This window comes from Callorhinus ursinus, unplaced genomic scaffold (genome assembly GCF_003265705.2).
Source record: "Callorhinus ursinus isolate GAN/ISIS: 27379988/994484 unplaced genomic scaffold, GSC_fseal_2.0 scaffold11, whole genome shotgun sequence".
Taxonomy (NCBI): domain Eukaryota; kingdom Metazoa; phylum Chordata; class Mammalia; order Carnivora; family Otariidae; genus Callorhinus; species Callorhinus ursinus.
Window position 1 is genome coordinate 36,649,897 of NW_027397073.1, and position 25,538 is coordinate 36,675,434.

The 25,538-nt window shown below is 39.1% G+C and overlaps 1 protein-coding gene across 4 annotated transcripts in view; it reads right to left on the bottom strand.

Annotated features, from left to right (window-relative positions):
* The window catches only part of GALNT1 (polypeptide N-acetylgalactosaminyltransferase 1), a 132,188-nt gene that overhangs the window by 82,818 nt on the left and 23,832 nt on the right, over positions 1-25,538 (bottom strand). Inside the window, exons 1-2 of one of the 4 annotated variants that reach the window (XM_025886453.2) lie at positions 8,294-8,312; positions 3,388-3,442 (exon numbers count right to left, since the gene is read on the bottom strand). The exons of 1 other annotated variant lie outside the window; for it this stretch is intronic. The gene's annotated coding sequence lies outside the window, so the exon portion shown is untranslated. Of the gene's footprint in view, positions 1-3,387; positions 3,443-7,223; positions 7,363-8,293; positions 8,313-25,538 lie in introns of those variants that run through there. 2 more of the 4 variants (XM_025886452.2, XM_073898309.1) reach the window with 2 other exon arrangements.

Consider the following 25,538-nt stretch of genomic DNA (forward strand, 5'->3'; position numbering starts at 1 on the left):
GAAAAATTCCAGGGGCACCTGGGTGGCTCAGTCGGTTAAACGTCTGTCCCTTGGTTTCAGCTCAGGTCATGATCTCAGTATCGTGAGACTGAGCCTGGCGTGGGGCTCTGCGTTCACCAGGGAATCTGCCTGTCCCTTTCTCTCCCGACTTGCGCGCATTCTCTCTCTCTCCCTCCCTAAAATATATTTTTTAAAATGCTTAAAAAAATAAAGGAAAAATTCTGAAAATGTCTTACAAAATGACATCATTATTAAAGTTAATGTACAGCACCTAACTTTTATGTCTACTATACTGTTGTTCTTAAAAAAAAAAAAAAAGATTCAGTATTTTAGAGTCACAGTTCATTCCATGCTATCTGGATATTTACTGAGTCTTGACCAACTACATTCCTGATACCAGGTCAGGTACCATAGATAGTACAAGCCTGAAGGCAATGATCCACACCATGGAAGCCCTTATCACACAGTTAAACACCAATCTAAGAGACGCACCGTTCACATTACAAAAAGAAACATCAACTCAAGAAACCTGGTGGGAAAAAGGCATACAGATAGGGAAGTTCTAAATAGATTTATCAGAAGGCAGTATAAGATACTGAACTTTTCTGCAACAAGGTTTTCTTTTTCTTTTTTTTTAAGATTTTATTTATTTGACAGAGAGGGAGCACAAGCAGAGGGAGTGGCAGGCAGAGGGAGAAGCAGACTCCCCATGGAGCAGGGAGCCTGACTTGGGGCTCGATGCAGGGCTCCATTCGAGGACCCTGGGATCATGACCGGAGCTGAAGGCAGTCGCTTAACCAACTGAGCCCCCCAGGCGCCCCTGTCCTTCTATTTTGTTCTAAAGAGCCCTGTAACTGCAGGACCCATACCTGTGGGTTCTTACTAAAAAGAAACTCCATGGTCAAGTAAATTAGGGAAATGTTACAGACTCTATATGCCCTGGGAGATTCATACTGCATATTACTGCCCTAAAGGTTCTGTGAAGTTCTGCAATAAAGAAACATATCTAACTTCATTAACTCAGAACTTCTCATTTTCAAGCATGGAACTTTCCTCATCTACTTTGTCTTTTTTGCACAACACAATACAGGTTTCAAATAGCAATAGATAAAGTAATAAAGACTGGTTTCAAATCCTGGAATCAGCCTATTTTTAAACAACAGGTTATTCTTTTTCTGCAAAACTGGTATTTCTGTGCATCTGCAAATTACATAAAAAAGAAATCCTATCGTGTTCACAAGGAAGATCTTCATAAAGTGGAGGTTAATTTTGTAATATCTTAATTTAACTGTTTATAGTTCATATTTCTGCACTATTCTTTAACATATATAACACACAGTTGTGGACAAAAACAGTAAATTCAGAAATCACCATTATACAAATTTTTAAAAGAAAATAATCTAAAAGAAGTGAAAAGAATTCTAAAAGAAGTGAAATTTAGCAACTATATTTGCTATTTTTTTCTAAGTTTAAAATATCATATTCTAAAAAATGTAACAGCATTAAATGTTACATTCAACAACACAACAGGATGCTGTAAGGAAAGAGTTAACACAGCAGGTCTGTTTTACTCAGGCCTTGCTAATCTGTGGGGGATGCCTGGAGCCATGGTAATGACCCCTGGCCAAACTCTGAGAACTAAACTCCTGGAATGTTCACAGTCACTGAGTAAGGATTTTAGAGGCAGTGGGTCAGGATGTATCAGGCTGTCAGCACTGTTTAAAGTAAGCATCAAGATTTATGATGTGCACCTGTATCTGGTCGGGTCCTAAGTCTTAGTCACCAGGGCTGGCCACAGAAAATCATGTCCATGTGATCCGCACAGAGGAAAGACACGGAACGTTTGTGTCTTATCTTCCTAGCATTCACCTGTATGTAGCTCTTCCCTGCTGTTCCTGTACTGCACCCTTTGCTGTAATAAACCTTAGCCATTAGTACAACATTATGTTAAGTTGGGGGAGTCCAGCAAATCAAAACTAATGGGCAGTCATGGGACCCCCTCCCCCCCCAAAACAAACAATATTAAAGCATTTGGTTTGCCATAATAGCTACTTCTAAATGCTAAATGATCATAATCACAATCTGCTTAAATGAATAAACCAATGTACAGGATAAAAGTTAACACAGCAGGCACAAGATTACTATCCCTAGAAAGGCCTGGTTGCAAGGTGGGCCCTTGACTGGCATCTGGTAACTTAAATGATAATTCCCTACACTGATACAAAACTTACCTTAAAGGATAAGTGTGCCTAACTGTGCCTAATCTATTTGTACAAACAATATGGTTTGTGCAAAACACCGGCTTTCTTTCTGGGAGACTGAATTTTGGTACATGCTAGGCGGAGGGTGCCATCATGATCAGCCCCAATAAAAACACTGGCACTGAGTCTAATGAGCGTCTCCAGCTGGTAACACTTCACATGTTATCACAATTCATTGCTACAGGACATCGTGTGTGACTCCACTGGGAGAGGTTCTTGGAAGCTTGTGCCTGGTTTCTTCCAGACTTCACCCCATGCACTTTTCCCTTTGCCAACTGCTTTGTATCCTTTCACTGTAAGAAGTCTTAGCTGTTATTAAGACTATATGCTGAATCCTGTGAGTCCTCCTAGCTAATCATGAAACCTGGGGTGGCCGTGGGACCGCCCAACACAATCAGCATATTAAAAGAGAAGTGCTGAATAGGCCAAATGCTGAAATTCAAATCTGGGTTCAAATTTCAATTCTAACACTTGCTAAGCAATCCTAGCAATGTTACTCTTTATTTGCACAAACCTGGGGCTCTTCATTCCTTTGAGGAAAATATGTCCACCGTACAGTCCCTTTCACTAAATTAAACGAGGTAATGCACATCACTTATATGTCACAGCACACAGTAAATATTAAGTAGTATTTCTAGAGGTACTTTCTTAGACGAAACAAAAAATCAGGAACTTTTATATTTGTACTGATGCAATGATTACTCAAATGGCCATGCAGGGTACTGCAAAAAGAAGCTCAGAGGTAAACTTTAACTCTGAAATCTTCAACACTGATGATTCTATGAGTGATTTCCAGCCCACATGACAGGATTATTGAGTGAGCTCAAGCAGGTTAAACCCCATATAGTAAGAACCTTTTTATTCCTAAACTTGATATTCATCTAGTCTTCAAACTGACCACCTTAAGGAAATATGAATGCACTAATTAATTAGTACTGGGACTATGCTTGATGGTTACATTTCTCAAATAACTGAATTTGCATTTTAGTATAAGCCATTCACTTATGTATATATGAGGCATAAAGTCCAATCAACATACGTGTGAAACCTCCATAGCTGTAAGAGCAAGCCCCAGGGAAAAGAGAAGTGCAAACCTGAAGTCATTCACTCCCAGCTATCAACTTACCCCAAAGTGGTTTTTCAAATGAATTCATATCCCAAATCGACATGTCCCACATTTCCTGTTGAAAAATAAATTTCCTAAAATCAGATTATTACAGAATAACTCTATCCTCCCCCCTTATTACTTCAGCCACCCTACTCCACTGGACTTTAAGTCAGCCATACCAGAGGGCAAAACCGATATCTTATTTAGCTCCAGTGCTGAGCACAGGCACATAATAGGTACTTCCCCAAACCTTGCACATAAAAGGTGTTCAGTTAATGTCTAGTATATGAATAAAATATTACTGAGCTCCAACATCAAGCTCAGTGGAAATACTATAAAAGTATCATTCCTCTCTTAGAAAACTATCAGAATATTAACTTTCCAGATGGGAAGGCCGAAGACACAGAGATAGCACCTGCAGCAGGTACTATTCTTTTTTTTTTAAGATTTTACTTATTTATTTGAGAGCGAGCGAGCGAGAGCACGAGTGAGGAGAAGGAATGGGAAGCAGTCTACCTGCTGAGCGACTGAGCCACCCAAGTGCCCCGGTACTGCTTATTCCTTATCCCCCCCAACACACCCCATTTTACTCCATTAGAACCCCAGCTGAATTCAGCTGATCATTCTCTGCTAGACTACCTATTCTTTGTTCATTCAAGCTGGCCATGGCTGTTCTATTCCTCTTCCTGGTACAAGTGACCAAATCTCAACCAGCAGGACCCGAGGGGAAAACTGTTGGGTGCATTTAAGAAAAGTTATTTCTCTCAGAGGTGCTGAAGGAGAAATTATACTTATGATGGGGGAGCTTTTTATGTCTGGGGGCAGAAGCCATATGGGGAATATCTACATCTTCCTCTCAAATTTTACTGTAAATCTAAAACTGCTCTAAAAAGTCTTTTAAAAAAAATTAAAGCATGAAAGACTTACACACAGAAAGGTGAAACAGCTTATACTGGAGTAACCCTCCCACAAACAATTAATTATAAACTCTGGCCAAAATGTAAAAACCACTACTGAAAAGTACTGGATAAGTTAGATAGGTGATGGTGATTACGGAGGGCCCTTGTGATGAGCACCAGGTGTTGTATGGAAGTGCTGAATCACTATACTGTACACCTGAAACTAGTATGTGTCAAGTAACTGGAATTCAAATAAAAACCTTCAAAAAAGAAATTAAAAAAAAATTAGAGAATCACTAGATAGCAACCAAAACACAGAAAAGAGAAGGCAACCCTTGAAACAGGGGGACTATACTAGCCGAGATTTGCTTTTTAATGGCTGCTTGCCTGAGGGCAGAGACCACCCTGCATTGTGTAAAGCAGGTAAAACTCAAGAAGTCACATTCTCATTGGCTTGTGGCATCAAAGGATGAAGGCAGGGCTAGTAGAGCAACTAGAAAGTAAGGAAGAAAATCCTACATATGTTTATATATGTAAACTCCACCACAATCCTTAGCTGAGCCCTGAACACACAACACAGGAGACTCCAGAGGCCCCAAAGAAAAGCAACAGCTAAAATGGCTGAAAGAACTGAGCAAGAGATCAGGTGTTGCCCAGTGCAGCAGAAACAGAGTTTGGAATTTAGATCCAGCCAGTTAACTGCCTGCTAGAACAACAAAGAATCAACACTCTTTCAGAGAAAACAAAATTATGAGGCACAAAAACATACTTACAACATTCAGTATACAATAAAAAATTACTAGACATGAAAATAAACAAGAAAATGTGACTATGGTAAAAAAAAAAAAAGCAGTCAGTATACTCTGGACACAAGATTATCCAGATGTTGGCATTAGTTCACAAGGGCTATAAAGCAGCTACTATCAATGTGTTCAAGAACTTAATAAAGGAAGAAATTTGATACTTAGTATAAAAAGGAACAATATAGGACCATGCAGAACACAAAAATACAAAGTCTGAGATGTAGAATTCACTTGACAGGTTCAACAGCACATTAGAGGGCAAGAAAATATAGGCATATCTTGAAGATACTGTGGGTTCAGTTCCAGACCACCATAATAAAGTAAACATTGTAATAAAGTGACTAACATTATTTTTTTGTTTCACAGTACATATAAAAGTTGTTTATAGTTTATTAAGATGTGATAGCAGTGTGTCTAAAAAAACTAAAGTACATATCTTAAAAAATACTTCATTGCTAAAAAAATGCTAACCATTATCTGAGCTTTCAGAGTCTCATAATCATTTTGCTGTGAAGGGTCTTGCCTCTACGCTGATGGCTACTGACTGATCAGGGTGGTGGATGCTGAAGGTGGCGGGGCTGTGGCCAGTTGTTTTGTTTTTTTTTTTAAGATTTTTTATTTATTTGACAGAGAGAGAGAGTTAGCGAGAGCAGGAACACATGCGGGGGAATGGGAGAGGGAGAAGCAGGCTTCCCGCCAAGCAGGGAGCCGGATGTGGGGCTTGATCCCAGGACCCTGGGATCATGACCTGAGCCGAAGGCAGACGCTTAAGGACTGAGCCACCCAGGCGCCCCGGCAATTTCTTAAAATAAGACAACAATGAAATTTGCTACTTCAACTGACTCCTTTCATGAACAACTTCTCTGTAGCATGCTAGGCTGTTTGACAGCATTTTACCGAAAGCAGAACTTCTTTCAAAATTAGAGTCAATTGGGGCATGCCTGGGAGGCTCAGTCAGTTAGGGGTCTGCCTTCGGCTTGGGTCATGATCTTGGGGTCCCGGGATCGAACCCCGCATCAGGCTCCCTGCTCAGCAGGGAGTCTGCTTCTCCCCCTCCCTCTGCCCCTCTGCCCCCCTTCCCTACTTGTGCTCTCTGCTCTCTCTCAAATAAATAAATGAAATCTTGAAGAAAAAAACAAAATTAGAGTCAATTTCCTCAAACTCTACCGCTGCTTGATCAACTAAATTTATATGATATTGTAAATCTTCTGCTGTCATTTCAACAATTTTCACAGTATTTTCACCAGGAGTAGATGCCATCTCAAGAAACCACTTTTCTTTGCTCATCACAAGAAACAACTCCTCATCTGTGCAAATTTTATCATGAGACTGTGCAGCAATTTAGTCACATCTTCAGGCTCTACTAATTCTAGTTCTCTTGCTATTTCCACCACATCTGCAGTTACTTCCTCCACTGATGTCCTGAACCCCGCAAAGTCATCCATGAGGGCTGGAATCAACTTCCAGAGTCCTGTTAATGTTGATATTTCAACCTCTTCCCATGAATCACGTATGTTCTTCCTAGCATCTAGAATCCTTTCCAGAAGGTATTCAACTGACTTTGCCCAGATCCATAAGAGGAATCATTATCTATAGCAGCTATAGCCTTACAAAACATATCTCTTCAATAATAAGACTTAAAAGTTAAAAATACTCCTTGACCCATGAGCTGAAGAATGGATACTGTTAGCAGGCATGGAAACAAGGTTAATCTCATTGTGGTATCTCCATCAGAGCTCTGGGGTGACCAGGTCCATTGTCAATGAGCAGTAATATATTCAAAGGAATTTTTATTTTTTCCTGAGCTGTAGGTCTCAACAATGGGCTTAAAATAGTCAGTAAACCATGTTGTAAACAGATGTGCTGTCAATTCAAGCTTTGTTGTTCCATTTCTAGAGAAAAGGCACAGCATTTAGTGTAACTCCTGAGACCTCGGATTTTCAGAATGGTCAATGAGCGTTGGTTTCAACCTAAAGTCACCAGCTGCATTAGCCCCTAACAAGAGAGTCAGCCTGTCCTCGGAAGCTTTGGAACCAGGCACTGACTTCTCCTGTCTAGCTATGAAAGTCCTAGATGGCATTTTCATCCAATAGAAGGCTATTTTGTCTATAGTGAAAATCTGTTATTTAGTGTAGCCACCTTCATTAACTACCTTGGCTGGATCCTCTGGCTAGGTTGTTGCAGCTTCTACATGAGTACTTGCTGCTTCACCTTGCACTTTTATGTTACAGAGATGGCTTCTTTGCTCAAACCTCGTGAACCACCTTCTGCTAGCTTCAGACTTCAGACTTTTCTTCTGCAGCTTCCTCACCTCCCTCAACCTTCCTGGAACTGAAGAGAGTTAGGGCTTGCTCTGGATTAGGCTTTGACTTAAGGGAATGTTGTGGCTGGTTTGATCTTCTATTCATACCACTAAAACTTCCTGCATTATCAGTAATAAGGCTGTTTGACTTTCCTATCATTCTTCACTGGAGTAGCACTTTTAATTTCCTTCAAGCACTTTTCTTTTACATTCACAACTTGGCTGGCAGATTACACCTAGCTTTCAGCCTATCTCAGTTTCAACATGCCTTCCTCACTCAGCTTAAATCATTTCTAGCTTTTGATTTAAAGAGACATGCAACTCCTTTTACTTGAACACTGAGAGGCCACTGTAGGGTTAGAATTGGCCTAATTTCAGGGCGCCTGGGTGGCTCAGTTGGTTAAGCGACTGCCTTCGGCTCAGGTCATGATCCTGGAGTCCCGGGATCGAGTCCCACATGGGGCTCCCTGCTCAGCAGGGAGTCTGCTTCTCCCTCTGACCCTCCCCCCTCTCGTGCTCTCTATCTCTCATTCTCTCTCTCAAATAAATAAATAAAATCTTTAAAAAAAAAAAAAAGAATTGGCCTAATTTCAATATTTTTGTGTCTCAGTGATTAGGGACGCCCGAGGAGAGGGGGAGGAGAAGGGGAACGAACGGTCGGTAGGTGAAGCAGTCAGAACACACATAACATTTACCAATTAAGTTCACCATCTTATATGAGCACAGTTTGTGGCACCCCAAAACAACTGCAATAGTAACATCAAAGCTCACTGATCAAAGGTCACCATAACAAACATAATAATGAAAAAGTTTGAAATATCGCAAGAATTACCAAAATATGACACAGGGACACAAAGTGAGTAAACACCATTGGAAAATGATGTCAACAGACAACCTTCAATTTGTAAAAAACACGGTACCTGCAAAATGCAATAAAATGAGGTATGCCTGTAAAGGGTCAGTCAATTTAAAGATACATCAAAGCAAGTATCCAATCTGAAGATCTGAAAGAAAAAATTTTTAATGAACAGAAAGCCTCAGTGAGTTATGGTACAGTATCATAAGTTTAACATATGCAAAATCAAAGTCCCAAAAGGAGAAAATTATACAAAAATTATATTATTATACAGAAAAGTATATGCAAAAATAACAGCCGAAAACGTCCACGATTTGGAGAAAACATAAAATCGTAAATCTAAGCCCACTGAACCCTAAGCAAGATAAATACAAAAAAAATCCCAACTAGAGCACATCATATACAAAGTGCTAAACACTAACGATACAGAGAATAACCTGAAAGCAGCCAGAGGAAAAAAGACATACTATATACAGAGAAAAAGAAGTGGTTGACTTCTCATGACATGAAACAATTTTCAGGTCAAGAGAAGCCAAAACAACTCATCTCTTTGCAGACCTGCACTACAAGCAATGCTAAAGGAAGTTCTCCAGGCAGAAGGAAATGACACCAGATCTATAAGGAGAAATGAAGAACAGAAGCAATGGTAAATGTAGGAGTAAACATAAAAGCCTGATTTTTCCTTTTTTTTTTTTTTAAATTTTATTTAGGGACACCTGCGTGGCTCAGTCGGTTAAGCAGCTGCCTTCGGCTCAGGTCATGATCTCGGGGTCCTGGGATCGAGTCCCACATCAGGCTCCCTGCTTGGTGGGAAGCCTGCTTCTCCCTCTGCCTGCCCCTCCCCCTGCTTGTGTGTTCACTCTCTCTCTCTGACAAATAAACAAATAAAATCTTTAAAAAAAATAAAAATTTCATTTATTTGACAGAGAGAGTACACAAGGTACAGAGCACAACGCTTAACCACTTAACCGACTGAGCCACCCAGGCACTCTTCCCTCTTGCTTTCTTAAAAGACATATGGCTGATTAAAAATTCTAACTTTGTACTGCATTAGTTTCTTAATATGAAGATGTAATATATGAAGAAATTAGAGCACACAATAGAAGTGGGAGTTAAGTGGAACTACACAGTTGTCAGGGACTTATATTTTATGTGAAATAGTACAACCTAGCACCCACTCATGATATTTACAACAAAGAGAAAAGAAATCCAAGGAGACTGAAATTAAGAATAAACTTTGTTAGCCCAAATTTCCAGTAAACAAAACAGCTTCTGGTAAAGTGTTAGAAGCATTATCTTTAGTTTTTAATAAAAGGATAAAAATGTATTTTATCACTTCTTCCTGTCAACAATGTACTAGAACTCCTACCCAGAAGAGTAAAACAAGAAAATGAAACAAAAGATTTAAGAATTGGAAAGAAGAAAAACAAAAAAAGAAAATGGTAGAAAAATCCAAAACAAAGACAATGAGAACTAATGAGAACTTTTAGCAAGGTTGCTGGATACAAGTTCAACATGCAAAATTCAATAAATTCTTATCGCCAGTAACTAGAAAATTGCTTTAAAAGATCTTTAAAAATTAAAAAGAATAGCATGCTCAAATATGGATGGTTTATCAAAGAAATAAATTCTCTCAATATTAATCTATATACTTAATACAGTTCCAATCAAAATCTCAATATAATTTTGGGCGCCTGGGTGGCTCAGTTGGTTAAGCGACTGCCTTCGGCTCAGGTCATGATCCTGGAGTCCCAGGATCGAGTCCCGCATCGGGCTCCCTGCTCAGCAGGGAGTCTGCTTCTCCCTCTGACCCTCTTCCTTCTCGTGCTTTCTATCTCTCATTCTCTCTCTCTCTCAAATATCTCTCCCAAATAAATAAATAAAATCTTTAAAAAAAAAAAAATCTCAATATAATTTTTTTAAATTTATTTATTTGACAGAGAGAGAGCGCACAAGCAGGCAGAGCAGTGATAGAGGGAGGGGGAGAAGCAGGCTTCCCGCTGAGTAAGGAGCCCGACGTGGGGATCGATCCCAGGACCCCGGGATCATGACCTGAGCCAAAGGCAGTTGCTTAACAAACTGAGCCACCCAGGTACCCCCTCAATATAATTTTTTTTTTTATAGAACTTTAAAAGCAGGCTAAAATCACATGGAAGAACAAAGCCATGAAAGCCAATAAAATCTTGAACAGGGTGAAAGAACTCTGTCTACCACATATCATGCTACAGTAATTAAGTCAGTATGATACATGGGCAGAGACAGATTAAAGAACCAATAAAACAGAATGGAGAGTCCAGAATCGGAACACATGAATATGCAAACTTGATATACAACAGAGGTGGCACTACAAATCAGTGTGAAAAAGATGGGCTGTTTAATAAATGGTTCATCCACATGTAAAAATGAAATAAAACTCCTACCTCACACCATACAAAAGAACAATTCCAGGTGAATTAAAGATTTAAGGATATATGTTCTAAAACTTTAAAATAAAATAGAGGCAAATATCTTCATATCTTTGGGTAAGGAAGAATTTCTTAATACTCAAAAAACACAAACCATAAAAGGAAAAAGCAATTTCCACTACATGAAAATTAATTTTTTTAAAAAGATTTTATTAATTTAATTGACACAGAGAGAGAAAGCACAAGCAGGGGGAGCGGCAGAGGGAGAAGCAAGCTCCCCGCTGAGCAGGGAGCCCAATGTGGGGCTCCATCCCAGGGCCCCTGGGATCCTGACCTGAGCCACTCAGGTGTCCCGAAAATTAATTTTTTAAATATAACCAAAGATGTCATCATGGACAGTCAAATGATAAACCAACATCTAGGGGAAAATATTTAAGAAAAGATTAGTATCAGAATGTATTAAAAACTTTTCCAACTCAACACTCAAGTGAAAAATGGCATGGTAATGGACAAATCAGAGGCAAGGAAAGTATATAGCCAATGAATATATGAAAATACGCTCAACTTCAGTAGTAGGCAGGAAAATGAATTTGACCTCATCAAACTGGCAAAACACAAGTGTTAGTAATAAAGAAATGTGACACTCATACAATGTTGTTCCAAGTGTAATAATTTGGCACAGCCACTTTGGAGAGCAATCCAGCAATATCTAGAATAGCTGAAGAAAACACTACCCCATTATTCAGTAATTCCACTTCAGGTACGTACCCTGGAGAAACTCTCACACATGTGTATAAGGAGACATGCACAAAGACGACAGCATTGTTTATAATGGGGAAAAAAAAAAGGTAACAACCTAGATGTATAGCAAGAGGAAAATGAAAAAATAAACCATGTAACAGAATAATATACAGGCAGTTAAAATTAAACTAGAACTACGTGCATCAATATGGGTAAACGCTGCTGAATGTAAAAAAGCAATATATGCAGGATATGTGTAGTATGTTCCATTTATATACAGTTTTAAAGCATATTAAAATAAGACATTATTCAGAGACACAAACATATATTGTAAAGAAAGAATAATGTGCAGGAATATAATATACCAAATTCACATTATGGATATTTCTGAGAAGGGAGGGAAAGGCTTCAATAATACTGGAACTTTTTTTATGTAAAAGATCTAAACTGTGGCAGACTGCTACAATTTAGTTTCTCACCAAATTCCTATTTTCCTCTTTGGTCTTACAAATCAAACTGCTCTACTTCTAAGAGTGGCAATTTACACATCTTGGCCTGCACAGCAGATTAAGGTAGCCAATAAGATAAATCAGAAATCACTGGGTTGTGCCATGGGGAAGATACTGAAAGGGTAAGGACTTCACGGGGACATGTGCCCTTTGCCCTTACTCCTTCCTTTATTCTCCTGCCTGGGATAAGAACATGAGGGATGGAGCTGCAAGGACCTTCTCAGCAACCATGAGATGACCTTGAGAAAGAGAGCCACAAGCTAAGCACCGCAAAGCAGAAAGACAGAAGATGTCCAGTCTTGATGACCACACAGCTGCCATGTCCCGAGAGGAAAAAAGTCCTCTTTAAAGCACCTTTTCGGGGGGTGGGGGAAGAAGAGGTGTAGAGATCTTTTAAATGCAGCCAAACCTAATGCTAACTGACACAGAAGAAAATGGGGGGGGGGGGGGAATGTTAACATAAGACATAGGATAAAGATTCTGCTACTGTACTTTTCTATGTTTTTAATTTTTGATTAAAAAAATCTTTCACTTCCCAGATTTGAAACAGAGATTCTCAAATGTTAACCACAGACAACTGCTGGCCCACAGATCAAGAAAAAATACAAAGGCAACACATATAGTTTATGAGGTGGCCAACCAGAGTGGATAAAGAATTCACTAGAACAGGCCAACCACGCTTGGAGAGCACAGATAGCTACTACGGTACTGCCACCAGCGCAGCTACGGCCCCGTATGGATGACAAACAATCCCACAGCCTCCTGGCTCCGAGCTGCGGATGAGAAAAACCAAAAACAATTTGCAGACTAAATGGAAATCTCTGTTGTCATTCCCTTTCCCTATTTTTCCTTCTCCATGCATTCCCCAGAGCTCAGGGCCATAGTTTTCTGTCTCCACAACTGGATCATCTGGGCAAAAATATCACAAGACAATAGTACCCTCAGATGAAATGTAGTTGTCTTTTACAATTGTAAACAGGAAGGTTCTTTTGAGAACTACTTCACCTAAAACACTGTCTGATGTTACTTGGATATTAACTCAAGTCACCTTCTGGGATCTAAAAAGTTTTAAAATTTGCTCAAAAGACCAGATGAAAACACAAGTTTGAAATGAAGGTAGGTTTTAGATTTGGGCCCAAGATAACCGTCTGAAATAGTTAGTTACCATGTGAAAAAGAACAAAAGAAACAACAAAACTTGTTCACTTACTGGCCTGTTACAGAAAGATAATGATCTCGTCAGTCATGATTTATCACAGATGCCACGCAGTGCAAAACATACTCTTCATTTTTCTTTCGGTAGTCAGCAATATGGTGGTACATTCGTTTTTGTGCATTTTTTTTTCCTAATTTGATTTCTCACTTATTTTGTTTCTCCCTAATGCCACTTAATTTCGTTTCTTAGCTTATAACGTTAGTGGTTGTTCTGCATTCTCTCCTGCTGAATTTACTCACTTTCTGGCTCCTTGCCTTTTCTTTCTGTGAATAGCTATTCTCTGCCTCACTCCCTCAATTTGGTTTTCCCCTAGTCTCAGATGGCTTCTGCACTGATACTGAGATCCACACTAGGCCCCATCATCCCAAGAGCCTTTTCCTGGAATTTTTTTTTAAAAAGCCCTTTGGAGGTTTGCTTCCTGATCTCAGAACCAAAACAAAACAAAACAAAAAAACAAAAAACCACTGTGATCGGGATGTTTACATTTAAGAATGTAATAGAAAGCTAACAGGAAAATTATTGAAAAAAAAATCCCTAAAAGAATCCTGCTATAGTCACATCAATAACTCAAAACATTTCTTCTGCATTTTTTTTCAATTCCACTGAATTCTCAAAATTGTATTTTGCTAAACCTCTGAATACTTGGGTTCTCTCTCCTTCCTACTTACACTAAACAGTTGCACATGTTTTTCTTTATTACTAATAAAAATGTAACTAAAAGATAATTTTTTCTGCAGATGACCTTTTGCCACTTCAGATTTAGAGAATTTAAGAATTGGGTTCGCACACGAGCAGATTTTTTTCAAACACACATACTACATTACAACCTGGATTTAGCTTCCCTCTTATCACTATAAATTCAAGAGGAATAACTAAAACAGCTAAGATACATTTAAACATTATCAAAGAGCATATACCTTTTAATGAATATAAAATAATTTTACAGCTTTAATGAGAAGTACTAACAGCACTGCGGAGAACAGTTAAATTTAACTATAACTCAGTTTTGCATTTTGCTGTGCTGTTAAGTGTAGTACTGCCTTATATACACGAAGTGTCTGATTACCAAAAAAAGAACAGCAAAGCAGTCTTAAAGGAGAAGATGAAAGCTTTACCTGATACAGTAAAGTTTATGGTTTTATGATAAAGAAACTTATCTCGAGGGAGAGTTATTTTAAAAGGAGCAAAGGAGAAAGGGAGAGAAATAATAAAAACTAGGTATTGTTCTATTTCTCCATAGAAGAGTTGTTTTTGTTTCATAGAAACCAAATGTAATGTGTGGATTTGACTTCTGAATCTATAAACCAACTCGGACATTTTAGGGACCACTGGGGGAAATCTGACTACACACTGGGTATTAGATGATACTGAGGAATTATTGTTAATTTTATTGGGAATAACAACAGCATTATGGATAGATCTGAAAAAATGTCATTTCTGAAAGATCCACATAAAGAATGTTAGAGGTAAAATGACATGATGTCTTGTATTCCTTTAAAATACTTGGGGCTTCGGGGTCAGGGGTGGAGGGGATTGAGAGGTGAAGCATGTGTGGCACATCTTAACCTCTGCTGAATATCGAAGATGGAAACAGGTTTAAGGGGGTTCGTTTTACTATTTCTTCTACTTTTATATATGTTAGAATTTTTTGAAATACAAAGAAATAACTTTTAAGTTTGTTCCAGATAACTAAAAGCTAAGTTAGGATTATGAATGGATTTAACATCCTACTCTGGCAGGCCACTTACTATATGCCAAGCATTTCACCAGACCCGGGAAAGCAGAGTTAGACAGTGTCCCCGTCCTTAGGGACACGACAGTCACCATGAATACCTGTGACAAAGGATTCCAGGTGGCCTGGAGGGCATGGAGAACAGGAGCCACAGACAGAAGACCGAGAGGAAAAATGTCAGACCGCTTGCAATGTCCCATACACATTACACTCAGGTATCACTGCTGCCCAAATGGGAGAGGAACCACTCATGAAGTTCTGTTTGTCTTCACACAAGACTCCACCCCAAACATAAATGAATCCGAGTCTGTGGGTATAGGGTTCCTCTACAGATGACTGTTTTTGAGAAAATTTTAGCCTAACAACAAACCTTTCAAGTGGGTTTTATATTCATGTTTCAGCTGAGGAAGCTGAAGAGTCATAGGTTCTAGGTGTCAGCAGAACATGCACATTTAGGGACGCCTGGGTGGCTCAGTTGGTTAAGCGACTGCCTTCGGCTCAGGTCATGATCCTGGAGTCCTGGGATCGAGTCCCACATCGGGCTCCCTGCTCAGCAGGAAGTCTGCTTCTCCCTCTGACCCTCTTCCCTCTCATGCTCTCTATCTCTCATTCTCTCTCTTAAATAAATAAATAAAATCTTAAGGAAAAAAAAAGAACACGCACATTTGGAGAACCGAAAGGTCTAAGAGGTCAGAGAAGAATCTGGAGAGTGGCACAACAAAACCAAAAAAGAACCAAGTTCTCAGAAAGGTGTTCTCCAGAAGGCTAACTGCTACAGAGGAAAGTTAAGTGACACTGCAAGCTGTATTTGTCAATATTTAGCAAGCTTCAGTGAGCTGGGTGATTTAAACATGACACTAAAAAACATCAGAGAGGGGACCCGGGTGGTGACTCAGTTGGTTAAGCATCTGCCTTTGGCTCAGGTCATGATCCTGGGGTCCTGAGATCACCCCTCGACAGGCTCCCTGCTCAGAGGGGAGCCTGCTTCTCCCTCTCCGTCTTGCCCCTCCCCTCTGTTCATGTGCTCTCTCTCTCTCAAATAAAGAAATCTTTATTTTAAAAAATTATAAAACTAAAAAACATCAGAGGGAGCACCTGGGTGGCTCACTTTGTTAAGCAGCCAACTCTTGGTTTCAGCTCATGATCTTAGGCTTGTGCTCCTGCTCAGCGAGGAGTCTGAAGATTCTCTCCTTCTGCCCCTCCCCCCATTCATGCACGCTCTAAAATAAATAAATAAATCTTTTAAAAAAATTAAAAAACAAAAAACACCAGAGGGTCTCATAAACTGTGCTAGGTAAAGAAATCAAACATTACTCAAGACTTCAGGATATTTCAAGCTTTACTACTAGGCCCATTAGCCCTACACTGTGGAAGGCTGGATAAAAAAATATCTAGAGTTCCTAGAGCTAGAAAGGCTTTTCTTTCCTTTCATGAAGACAGAAGTTAAAGAAGGAGAGGGAAAGCACAACAATGGTTACTTCGCACCTACTGAGTGCTCAGCCGCGTTCAGAGGCACCCTGTGGCATAATCCTCCCAGCAAGCGGTGAGCTAGCTACTACTACCTAGCGAGCTCATCACCTCACAGGGAAGAAAACGGACACTTTAAAAGGTTGGGTAATTTGGCCAAACTCACACAGACTTTGTGCCAGTAATCATGGTTAAAACCCATAAATCTGTACCCTTTGTAGTCTACCTCCAGGCTTATATAAATAGAATCATACTATAATGTATTCTTTTGCTACCTTTTTACTCTAGCATGTTTTTAAGATTTGTCCACACTATTAACAAAAGTTAATAGTTCACCAACTCTTCTTTGGTGCCACAGAGCAGGAGTTGGCAGACTGCTATTTTTATAAACAAAATTTTATGGGAACACAACCACACCCATTCTATTTCTTTACGAATGGTTTATGGCTGCTTTGGCACTATCACGGCAAAGCTAAGTAACCGCAACAACTGACTCTGTGGCCTGCAAAGCCTTCAATATTTACTGCGTGGAACTTTACAGCGAGTTTGCCGACTTCTGCCATAGAGTGTATTACAGTGGTGTACTTGATATTGCCCAAGTTTTACAATCAATGTCGTTTTCATTTGCATTTCCTCGTTGACAAATATTTAATGGCTGTTCATTTTTCTTCTATGAAATGGCTTTTCTATTGCCCATTTATCTTTTTCACATTCACATTATATGACATATATGACATATAGACGTGTGTATATAGACTGTGTACAGACATACAGACATGGGTGTACATTACTATGATAAAAATTTTTTTGTCAATTGTGAGAAATTCTTCTATTTTTGTACTTGTGACTAGTCTCTGCACTCTGTTGGAAAGGAGAAATAAAAGCTCTTAATTTTAATATAGCCACATTTCTTAACCTTTTTCTAAACAATTTTGCTTTTAGCATCTGGTTAAGCAAGCCTGAGGTTATAAAATATTCTAATATTTTATTCTGAAAGCTTATGTTTTTCATTTCATAATTAACTTTTTAATCCATCTGGAATTAGTTTTTTTAATATGGTGTGAGGTGAGAAATCTTTTTTTCCCAATGTGGCTAAATAACAATACCAACATCATTTACAGAGTATTCCATTCCGTATTCGATTTCTAACACTAGCTCTGTTATATACCATATTTCCAAGTATGTAGAGTTCTGTTTTTCACCTCAATTTTCTTCCATTACCTATTTGTCTATCCTTGCCCTATTATTACATGATCTCAATTACTAAAGTTTCACATTAAGTCTTAAAATCTAGTAGGACAAGTGGTCTTCAGAAATACCTTGGCTATTCTTGGCCAAATTTTAGAATTAACTTGTCAAATTCCACAAGAACAAAGAAATAAAAACCATACACTGAAGGGTTTTTATTGAAATAGTAATGAATTTATATATTAATGACAGATTAATTGATAAATTTACAAGACACAGTCTTTCTCCCTATGAACATGATTGGCCCCCAAATATATTTGGGTCTTCTTTAATGTCTTCCAATGTAACTTTTGCCACCTCTTTTTATATTTATTCCTAGGTAGCTTTTTTTTCTTAAACTGTTGTGAAATATCACTTTTTTTATTGCGAGCCATTAGGTTAGAGTAATAGAATTGATTTTACTAAGTTGATCTTAATATTCAATAACTATTATAAGCCCTAAAGATTTATCTGTGGATGTGAATCTCCTTTGACAATATCCATATTGACTTTAAGGAAGACCATTTTGTTCATTCCTTATAGCCTTGTAAGTTTTTTTTTCCCCACCAGTGTAATGCTGGAGAGATGAGATAGCTGATTTTTAAAGGAATGTTTTAAGAAGGTTATGGAATTTCTTTCCCACTCCTTAGTTTTTTTTATCCTAAAAGAATACTGTATTTTAATAAATGTTTTTCCTGCATCATTTCGGATGACACTTTTTTTAAAATTAAGAAATTTAGAAATTAACAGATTTTTCTAATGCATGACCCAGCTTGCCTTCTTGGAATAAACCCTTTGTTCAATATGCAGTATTTCCTTCATACATTGCTGAATTCGGCTTCCCTAATTGCTTTTGATAGCCTCTTGCTCCTTAGCCATATCTTTATACTCTCTGAACCTATTAAACATTTATTTTCTATTCTGTACCTAACAACTAGACTATCTGCAGTTTCTGAATGCCTGACTATATGGTTTCCTAGTTCAGCTGATTAACTCATGGTGACTTATTTGAAGTGTTTTTGATTTTTGTAATCGTGAGCTCATGTTCCTAGAAACTTTTATCTGTGTCAACTCCCTGAGGTCTGTGTTCCCCATCTTCCTTCACAGACAATTTGCTTCTCAGGCCTAACAACCTGAGACCACTTTCACAAAATTCTTGGCTTGGGTTTTTTTGCTCCATTCAAGTAGTATGAGCTCCAACCCCAAATCCAGTGAAAGAGAACTTCTCAAGAATTTCTCAAGAACACTTACCTCTCCAATGAGAGACAGACTGAGACAGGGAACCCTCTTTAACCCACTCAACATTTCTCCCCACAAGGTGGGACAAATGTTTCATTTTTTTCCCCTAGTTTACCCACCAACACCTTTCAAGGAGTTTCAGCTTTACACACGGTCTCTGCATCTTCTCACCTTGCTTGGTCCCTAGACAATACCTAGTACCCCAGAGTCACCCTGCAAAATCCAAAGCTCTAGGCTTCCGGGGATCTACATATACCAGACCCCAGCATAGCAACCACTATCTCCCCGGATTCAAGATTTCTTGTTTTTGACCGCTGAAGAGTTCCTTACTTGTCAGCTCAACTATGTATTTTTAAAAATATTTTGAATATTTAGTCCAGTATTTTTAATGTTTCATAAAGGGGAACTTAAAAAAAAAATCTGTAAGGTACCACATTTCTAGAAACTGAAGCCTCTAAACATTTTGAATAGTCTGCTAGCTGAGCATTTTTCCCCAGAAGAAATTTATCTCTACTCCTAAAAGCGAAAGGAAAAATAATTCATGTTCAATTAACAAATATCTGCCAAACACTGTTCTAGGCACTTGCATAACTCAGTAAATTAAACAGAGATTAACACATTCAAAAAGTCTATGAGGGAGGAGAGGTGCAGACAGCAAAAAAAAAACCCAAAAACCTAAGTAAACTGAATTATATCATAGAAGGCAGTAAGAGCAATTGGAAAGAAGAAATCGAGGGGTTGGGTAGAAGGATCAGGAATAAGGGGTTAGGGGGCACTGCTATCTTCAACAAGGCACCTATTACTATATATTTCCCAGACAACGTTATAATAATTATTTTTTATTAACCATAAAATTACAAGAAACTATGAGTATTTTTCTCTTATTTGTTTATTTGACAGAGAGAGACCCAGGCTTCCCATGGAGCAGGGAGCCCGATGGATGCAGGGCTCGATCCCAGGACCCTGGGACCATGACCTGAGCCAAAGGCAGACGCTTAACGATTGAACCACCCAGCTGCCCCTACTTTTCTCTTCTCTTGATGTGAAGTACGATGGCAAGCAACCTACAGCCTTGTTAATACTATAGGACTCCACCCACTTCAAAGAAATTGCAGCACGTTTTAATATCAATAATTGGAGATGATGCTCAAAAAGTTATGATACCTATTCAAAAAATAAAACTGAAATAAATGGAATTTAAAAATAAACTTATGGGGGCACCTGGCTAGCTCAGCTGGAAAAGCACGTGACTCTTGATCCTAGGGTTCAAGTCCCACACTGGGTGTAGAGATTAAATAAACTTTCATAAAATGTATAAAAAAAGTAAACTTATGATGGGATCAAAGTAGGCACTTAAATACTGACTGAAACAGTTAAATGAGTATTATCTTTCATATTTCTAAAGATACTTAGAATTTAATTATAGCCATTAGACAGTTCGTATAAATGTTAAATTTACCTAACCGAGAAGGCAATTAGTCCAATTATATCTCATGCTATCTTTTATGGAGAGGTACCCTATTTATAACTCTTTAAAACAGGCTTCTCTCTTTCCAAAAGAAGAATCATGTCTGAAATTGACTTATTAAATCATGCCTTACAATATTTAACTCCAAGTCCCAGATAGTACTTTTCAGTCCTGTAATTATTTTATTTACTTATTTGACAGAGAGAGAGAGCACGCAAGCAAGCACCAGCAGGGGAGCAGGAGAGGGAGAAGCAGGCTCCCCACTGAACAGGAAGCCCAATGTGGGGCTTGATCCCAGGCCCCTGGGATCATGACCTGAGCTGAAAGCAGACGCTCAACCTACTGAGCCACCCAGGCACCCCAGTCCTATAATTATTTTCATTGCTTTCTCCAGATCACTCAATTTTTCCTTCCATGTCTTGGAAGGTAGACAATAAAGCTAGAGCTTTATAAACACTGTTATAATTATATACAACAGATGATCTCTCTCTCTTTTAATGATACAGGTAATAAATAATGACGGTAATGAATGAATGTTCCAGTAGAGTCACTTTTATTTGTCAAATAAAACATCCTAAGGACAGGACCAACAAAACAAAGATTTACTTGCAACAACAGAAGTTTTACAGGAAACTTGCGACCCTCTTTTTCAAGACAAAAAAAAAAAAAAATAGAAATGGTTCCATGTAACAAAATAAACTAACTTTAGTGTGCTGCCTGAGGCAGGCAAATAACAGCAGTGTAACATAGTACCATGCAAAAAATCAGCTGGTGGTAACAACGCTTAAAGCTCTGTCCAAGCTCCAGTCTCACTCCTGCTAGCTGCCGACCATTCTCTTCCCCTCTCCAGATCATGAGAACTCTTCCTGTATTTGGCAACTAGAATTAGACTTTCTCCAGCTCCTACTTTCATCTTGATTGGGCCTTGACCAAATTTTATTTTATATATTCTCAGACATGCAAATTGTCCAAAAAACCTGAGTTAGATGATGTCTAACAACGTAAATACTTTTATAAAGTTGCTGCAAATTTTACTTTTTTTTTTAAGATTTTATTTATTTATTTGACAGACGGAGACACAGCGAGACAGGGAACACAAGCAGGGGGAGTGGGAGAGGGAGAAGTAGGCTTCCTGCTGAGCAGGGAGCCCAATATGGGGCTCAATCCCAGGACCCTGGGATCATGACTCAAGCCAAAGGCAGACGCTTAACGACTAAGTTACCCAGGTGCCCCTCAGTTACATTTTCTTACTTAAACAAAACTGAAAAAGTAAACCTCAGAAACAAAACTAGGCCTCTGGTTGCAATCAAATCTTTTTATGAAAGCAAACCTATGATACTGTACTTAAAGGAAACTGGACTTGACAAAATATTAATACAAGTATTCCAATGCTTAAAATGATATAAAACTTGGTATAAAGAGCCACAAAAGAAATTACTGAAAGGTAAGCTATGGTAAAGTGGAAAATCTCCAAGTATGCTCACCTGCTTCACTCTCTCACACACAATATTCCCATGCTGGAGGTATTGAACCCTTGGTTCAATTTAGCAGCTTAGCCAAGGAAATGAGAAAGTAAAAGCAGGGCCCCAGGGTCCTCCCCTCTCCTCCCTAACTTCCAACACATAAGCACCTTTATCTGTCCCATACACTGAAGCTTGGTAGAAGATACCTTAAAATGCACTCCTGCTACCAAAAAGTTTTAAAACCATCTACCTACTGCAGCAGATCTTAAAATGGTAATACACGAACCACCTCCAGGGGTCCTCAATATCTTTTTAAGGAGTCTTCAAGGTCAAAACTATTTGTAAAATAATACCAAGTTATTATTTGCCTTTTTACTCTCATTCTGTCTTAAGTAGCTGAGTTCCAGAGGCTACATGACATGTGATATCACAACAGAATGAATGCAGAAGATACAAGAATCCAGCTCTGAGAAGCCAGACATTAATGAGATTTATACAAATGTAAAACAAGGACGCATTTCTCACTAACTTTGTTTTGAAAGCAGTTCTTTTCAGGGATGCCTGGGTGGCTCAGTTGGTTAAGGTTTGCCTTTGGTTCAGGTCATGATCTCGGGGTCCTGGGATGGAGCCCCGTGTCTGGCTCCCTGCTAGGCGGGGAGTCTGCTTCTACCTCTCCCTCTGCTCCTTCCCCCAACTTGTGTTCTCACTCACTCTGCTTTCAAATAAAAAAAAAATTTTTTAAATCTTTAAAAAAAAAGCAGTTATTTTCATTAAAATATATTTATATTAACATGTAATGGGTTTATTTTAAATGAATTAATTTTTTTTAAGATAAAACCTAGGGTTTTATCCTTAATATCATAAATATTAATAAACATAACCCACAAAGCAGTAACTCTTTGAGGTCTTCAATAATTTTTAAGTATAGAGGGGTCTAGAAAACAATAATACTGAGAACCACTGGTCCACACAATAAAATCCAAAATTCATAGTAAAAAAAATCCATACCTACATTTGCTCCACAAACATTTGTTAAATGCCAGCTTTATGCTAGGTTCTAGGTGCTAGGGATACAGCAATCAACAGTACAGACCAGGTTCGTGCTCATGGAATAGAGTCATGCACTGGAATATAGACAATAAACAAAAAGTGTCAGTTATACTTTATAAATAAACAAAAAGGGAGGCGACATGTTGGTAGGTGACTGGGCGATTCCTTTACACGAGGTGATCAGGAGAAACTTCTTAGAGACAGCGTCATTGAGAAGACTGGAAAGAAGGGCCAGGAGCCAGCAGGAAGAGCGTCCCAAACAGAGCCTTTGGGACTCTGCCTAACATACCCAACCACACTTCAGTTCCACTGGGCACCTCCTTCAGGTGCCCTGCCCTCTGTCGCATCCAACCACTCCTAGTTTCCCAAATATGCCATGCCGTCTCCTGCTTCCATGTCTCCACACGTGTTGTTTCCTCTGTCTCACATGGCCTCTGCTTGTCCATCTGCCCAACTCACACAAGATTCAGGCCAAAGGTCCGTAAAGGAAGAGGTCTTGTATTCCCAGGACCTGGGGCTGTGCCTGCTGACACACTGCTAGGACTCAAGGAACGGGTCCTCACCTCTTCAAAGCTCCCCCTCTATACCACCTCTACTGATGTCATCACACAGTTGTATTTTTGTATGCCACGATCACCCATCTGACTGTGAGTCCGTGAAGGCACTTCTGAATGCAGCATTGAGCACAGTGTCTGATTCATAGTGGTAGGTGCTTAATAACTATCAAACCATGACTAAATCACTGAATCACATTTGTTATCCTGACTACAGCTATTTTTATGTCTAATCTCTAAAAGGTGGGCATTATGTCTTATCTATCACCCACTCAGTCTACCACTGGGCCTTATACATCATACGTATTTCATAAATTTTGTCACATTATTGCATTTCGTCTCTAAAGCACTTAATAAATTTCAAATCCTTTTTGTAAAGGGCAACATTCTCAAACAGGAATATCTCCTGTTCGGTTTTTACCCTAATGGTGTAAGAGGTGGCCAGTATCCACCTCACAGGTCTCAGCTCCCCAAGAAGCAAAGGCTCCTTGTTAGATAGACACCAGGCCATAATAAAAGTCAGTCAAAAACTGAAAGTTAGGTAAAGTGGATTCCACTTTCTAGCAGGCAACTGCACACAGCAAGCAACACAGTACAAGATGACCCCCAAACCATTTCATTTAGAAGGGTGTGTGTTCTTACCGTGGCTCATCAGCTAAACTGATTTCTGTGATGTGAGAGGCAGCTCTACCACACAGTAGCTATTTACATTACAAACTCCCTTAACCTCATTGTATTCTCAATTCTCATGTGCTATGAACAATATGTTTTACTCAAACTTTTCTGAAGTTCTCTTCAGTTGGCTCTCTATTCACCTGAGCCCGAAATGCTAGAGGAGCAGGTCTTACTTGTATTTTATTGTCTGTGAGTTAAAACATCATACAAAACTGTGTACGCTAATGAACAAGATACAAAAACACCCCCCAAAGTAGCTATCATAGGGTCAATATTCAAATTTTAAAGTGACTGGGAGCCTGGGTGGCTCAGTTGGTTAAGCGACTGCCTTCGGCTCAGGTCATGATCCTGGAGTCCCGGGATCGAGTCCCGCATCGGGGGTCCCTGCTCAGCAGGGAGTCTGCTTCTCCCTCTGACTCCCCCCTCTTGTACTCTCTCTCTCTATCTCATTCTCTCTCTCAAATAAATAAATAAAATCTTTAAAAAAAAAATTTTAAAATGACTGAACCATGAATCACGCTTAAGTAGCAGGTTGCTTCCATCTATTTCTATTAGCAGTCACAATTAAAGTGATTCTGCAGAAACTGTGATTAATAGCTAAAACTATAGCAACAAGGGTGTATACAGCAGGTTTTCCATAACAAATACATGCTGCCCATTCTTCCACGTGTCCTGTGAGCAACAGGACATCTGCCACAGTGATACAGGCACCACTCTCAGGTGTAAAGAGTTTGTTCATCTACATTGTAGCTTATAAAGGTCCTTTGCTTCTCTTCATTCCCCTTCCTGTGGTCCTTTCAAGGCCCATTAGAGCTCTCAGAGAATTTACAAGAAAATAAAGAAGTTTAAATATAAGCCAATAAATTTTGCAGCAGGACAAAAACTATGATCGATTAAAAAACAAAAGACCTTGTTGGATGGAGAATTAGTAAATAATTCAGGATAAAATTCTTTGGGATTATTTATTTCAACTACCCACACCATTATTTTTATGACCCCTGAGGAAAAACTGATAGTAATTTCAGTATATGTGCTGCCGAAGTGAGCACTAACTGATAGTAATTTTAAATTACACTATGGCTGCAAATTTAAAGGCAGCAAAAAATTAAAACCTTCAGAAGCATCAATTTTTTAATGCTGAGGTTCTGTTCCTGCTATACAGTAATAATTTACCAGCATTTGGTTGCATATAAAGGTTACACACCCTTATCTATAAATGGACAGACCTGCGCTAAAAGAATTCTAAAAGTTCCTTGCAGGGGCACCCTGGTGCCTCAGCTGGTTAAGCGTCTGCCTTCGGCTCAGGTCATGATCCCGGGGTCCTGGGATCAAGCCCCGCATCGGGCTCCCTGCTCCACGAGAAGCCTGCTTCTCCCTCTCCCACTCCCTCTGCTTGTGTTCCCTCTCTTGCTGTGTCTGTCAAATAAATAAATAAAATCTTTAAAAAATAAAAAATAAATAAAAAGTTCCTTGCAGCGCAGTTTCATGGACCCTGTGACCTGTGCCCTCACACAGGCATCAAACTCAGAAGGGCCCTGCATTGAGTTAACGCTCTGCCATCACT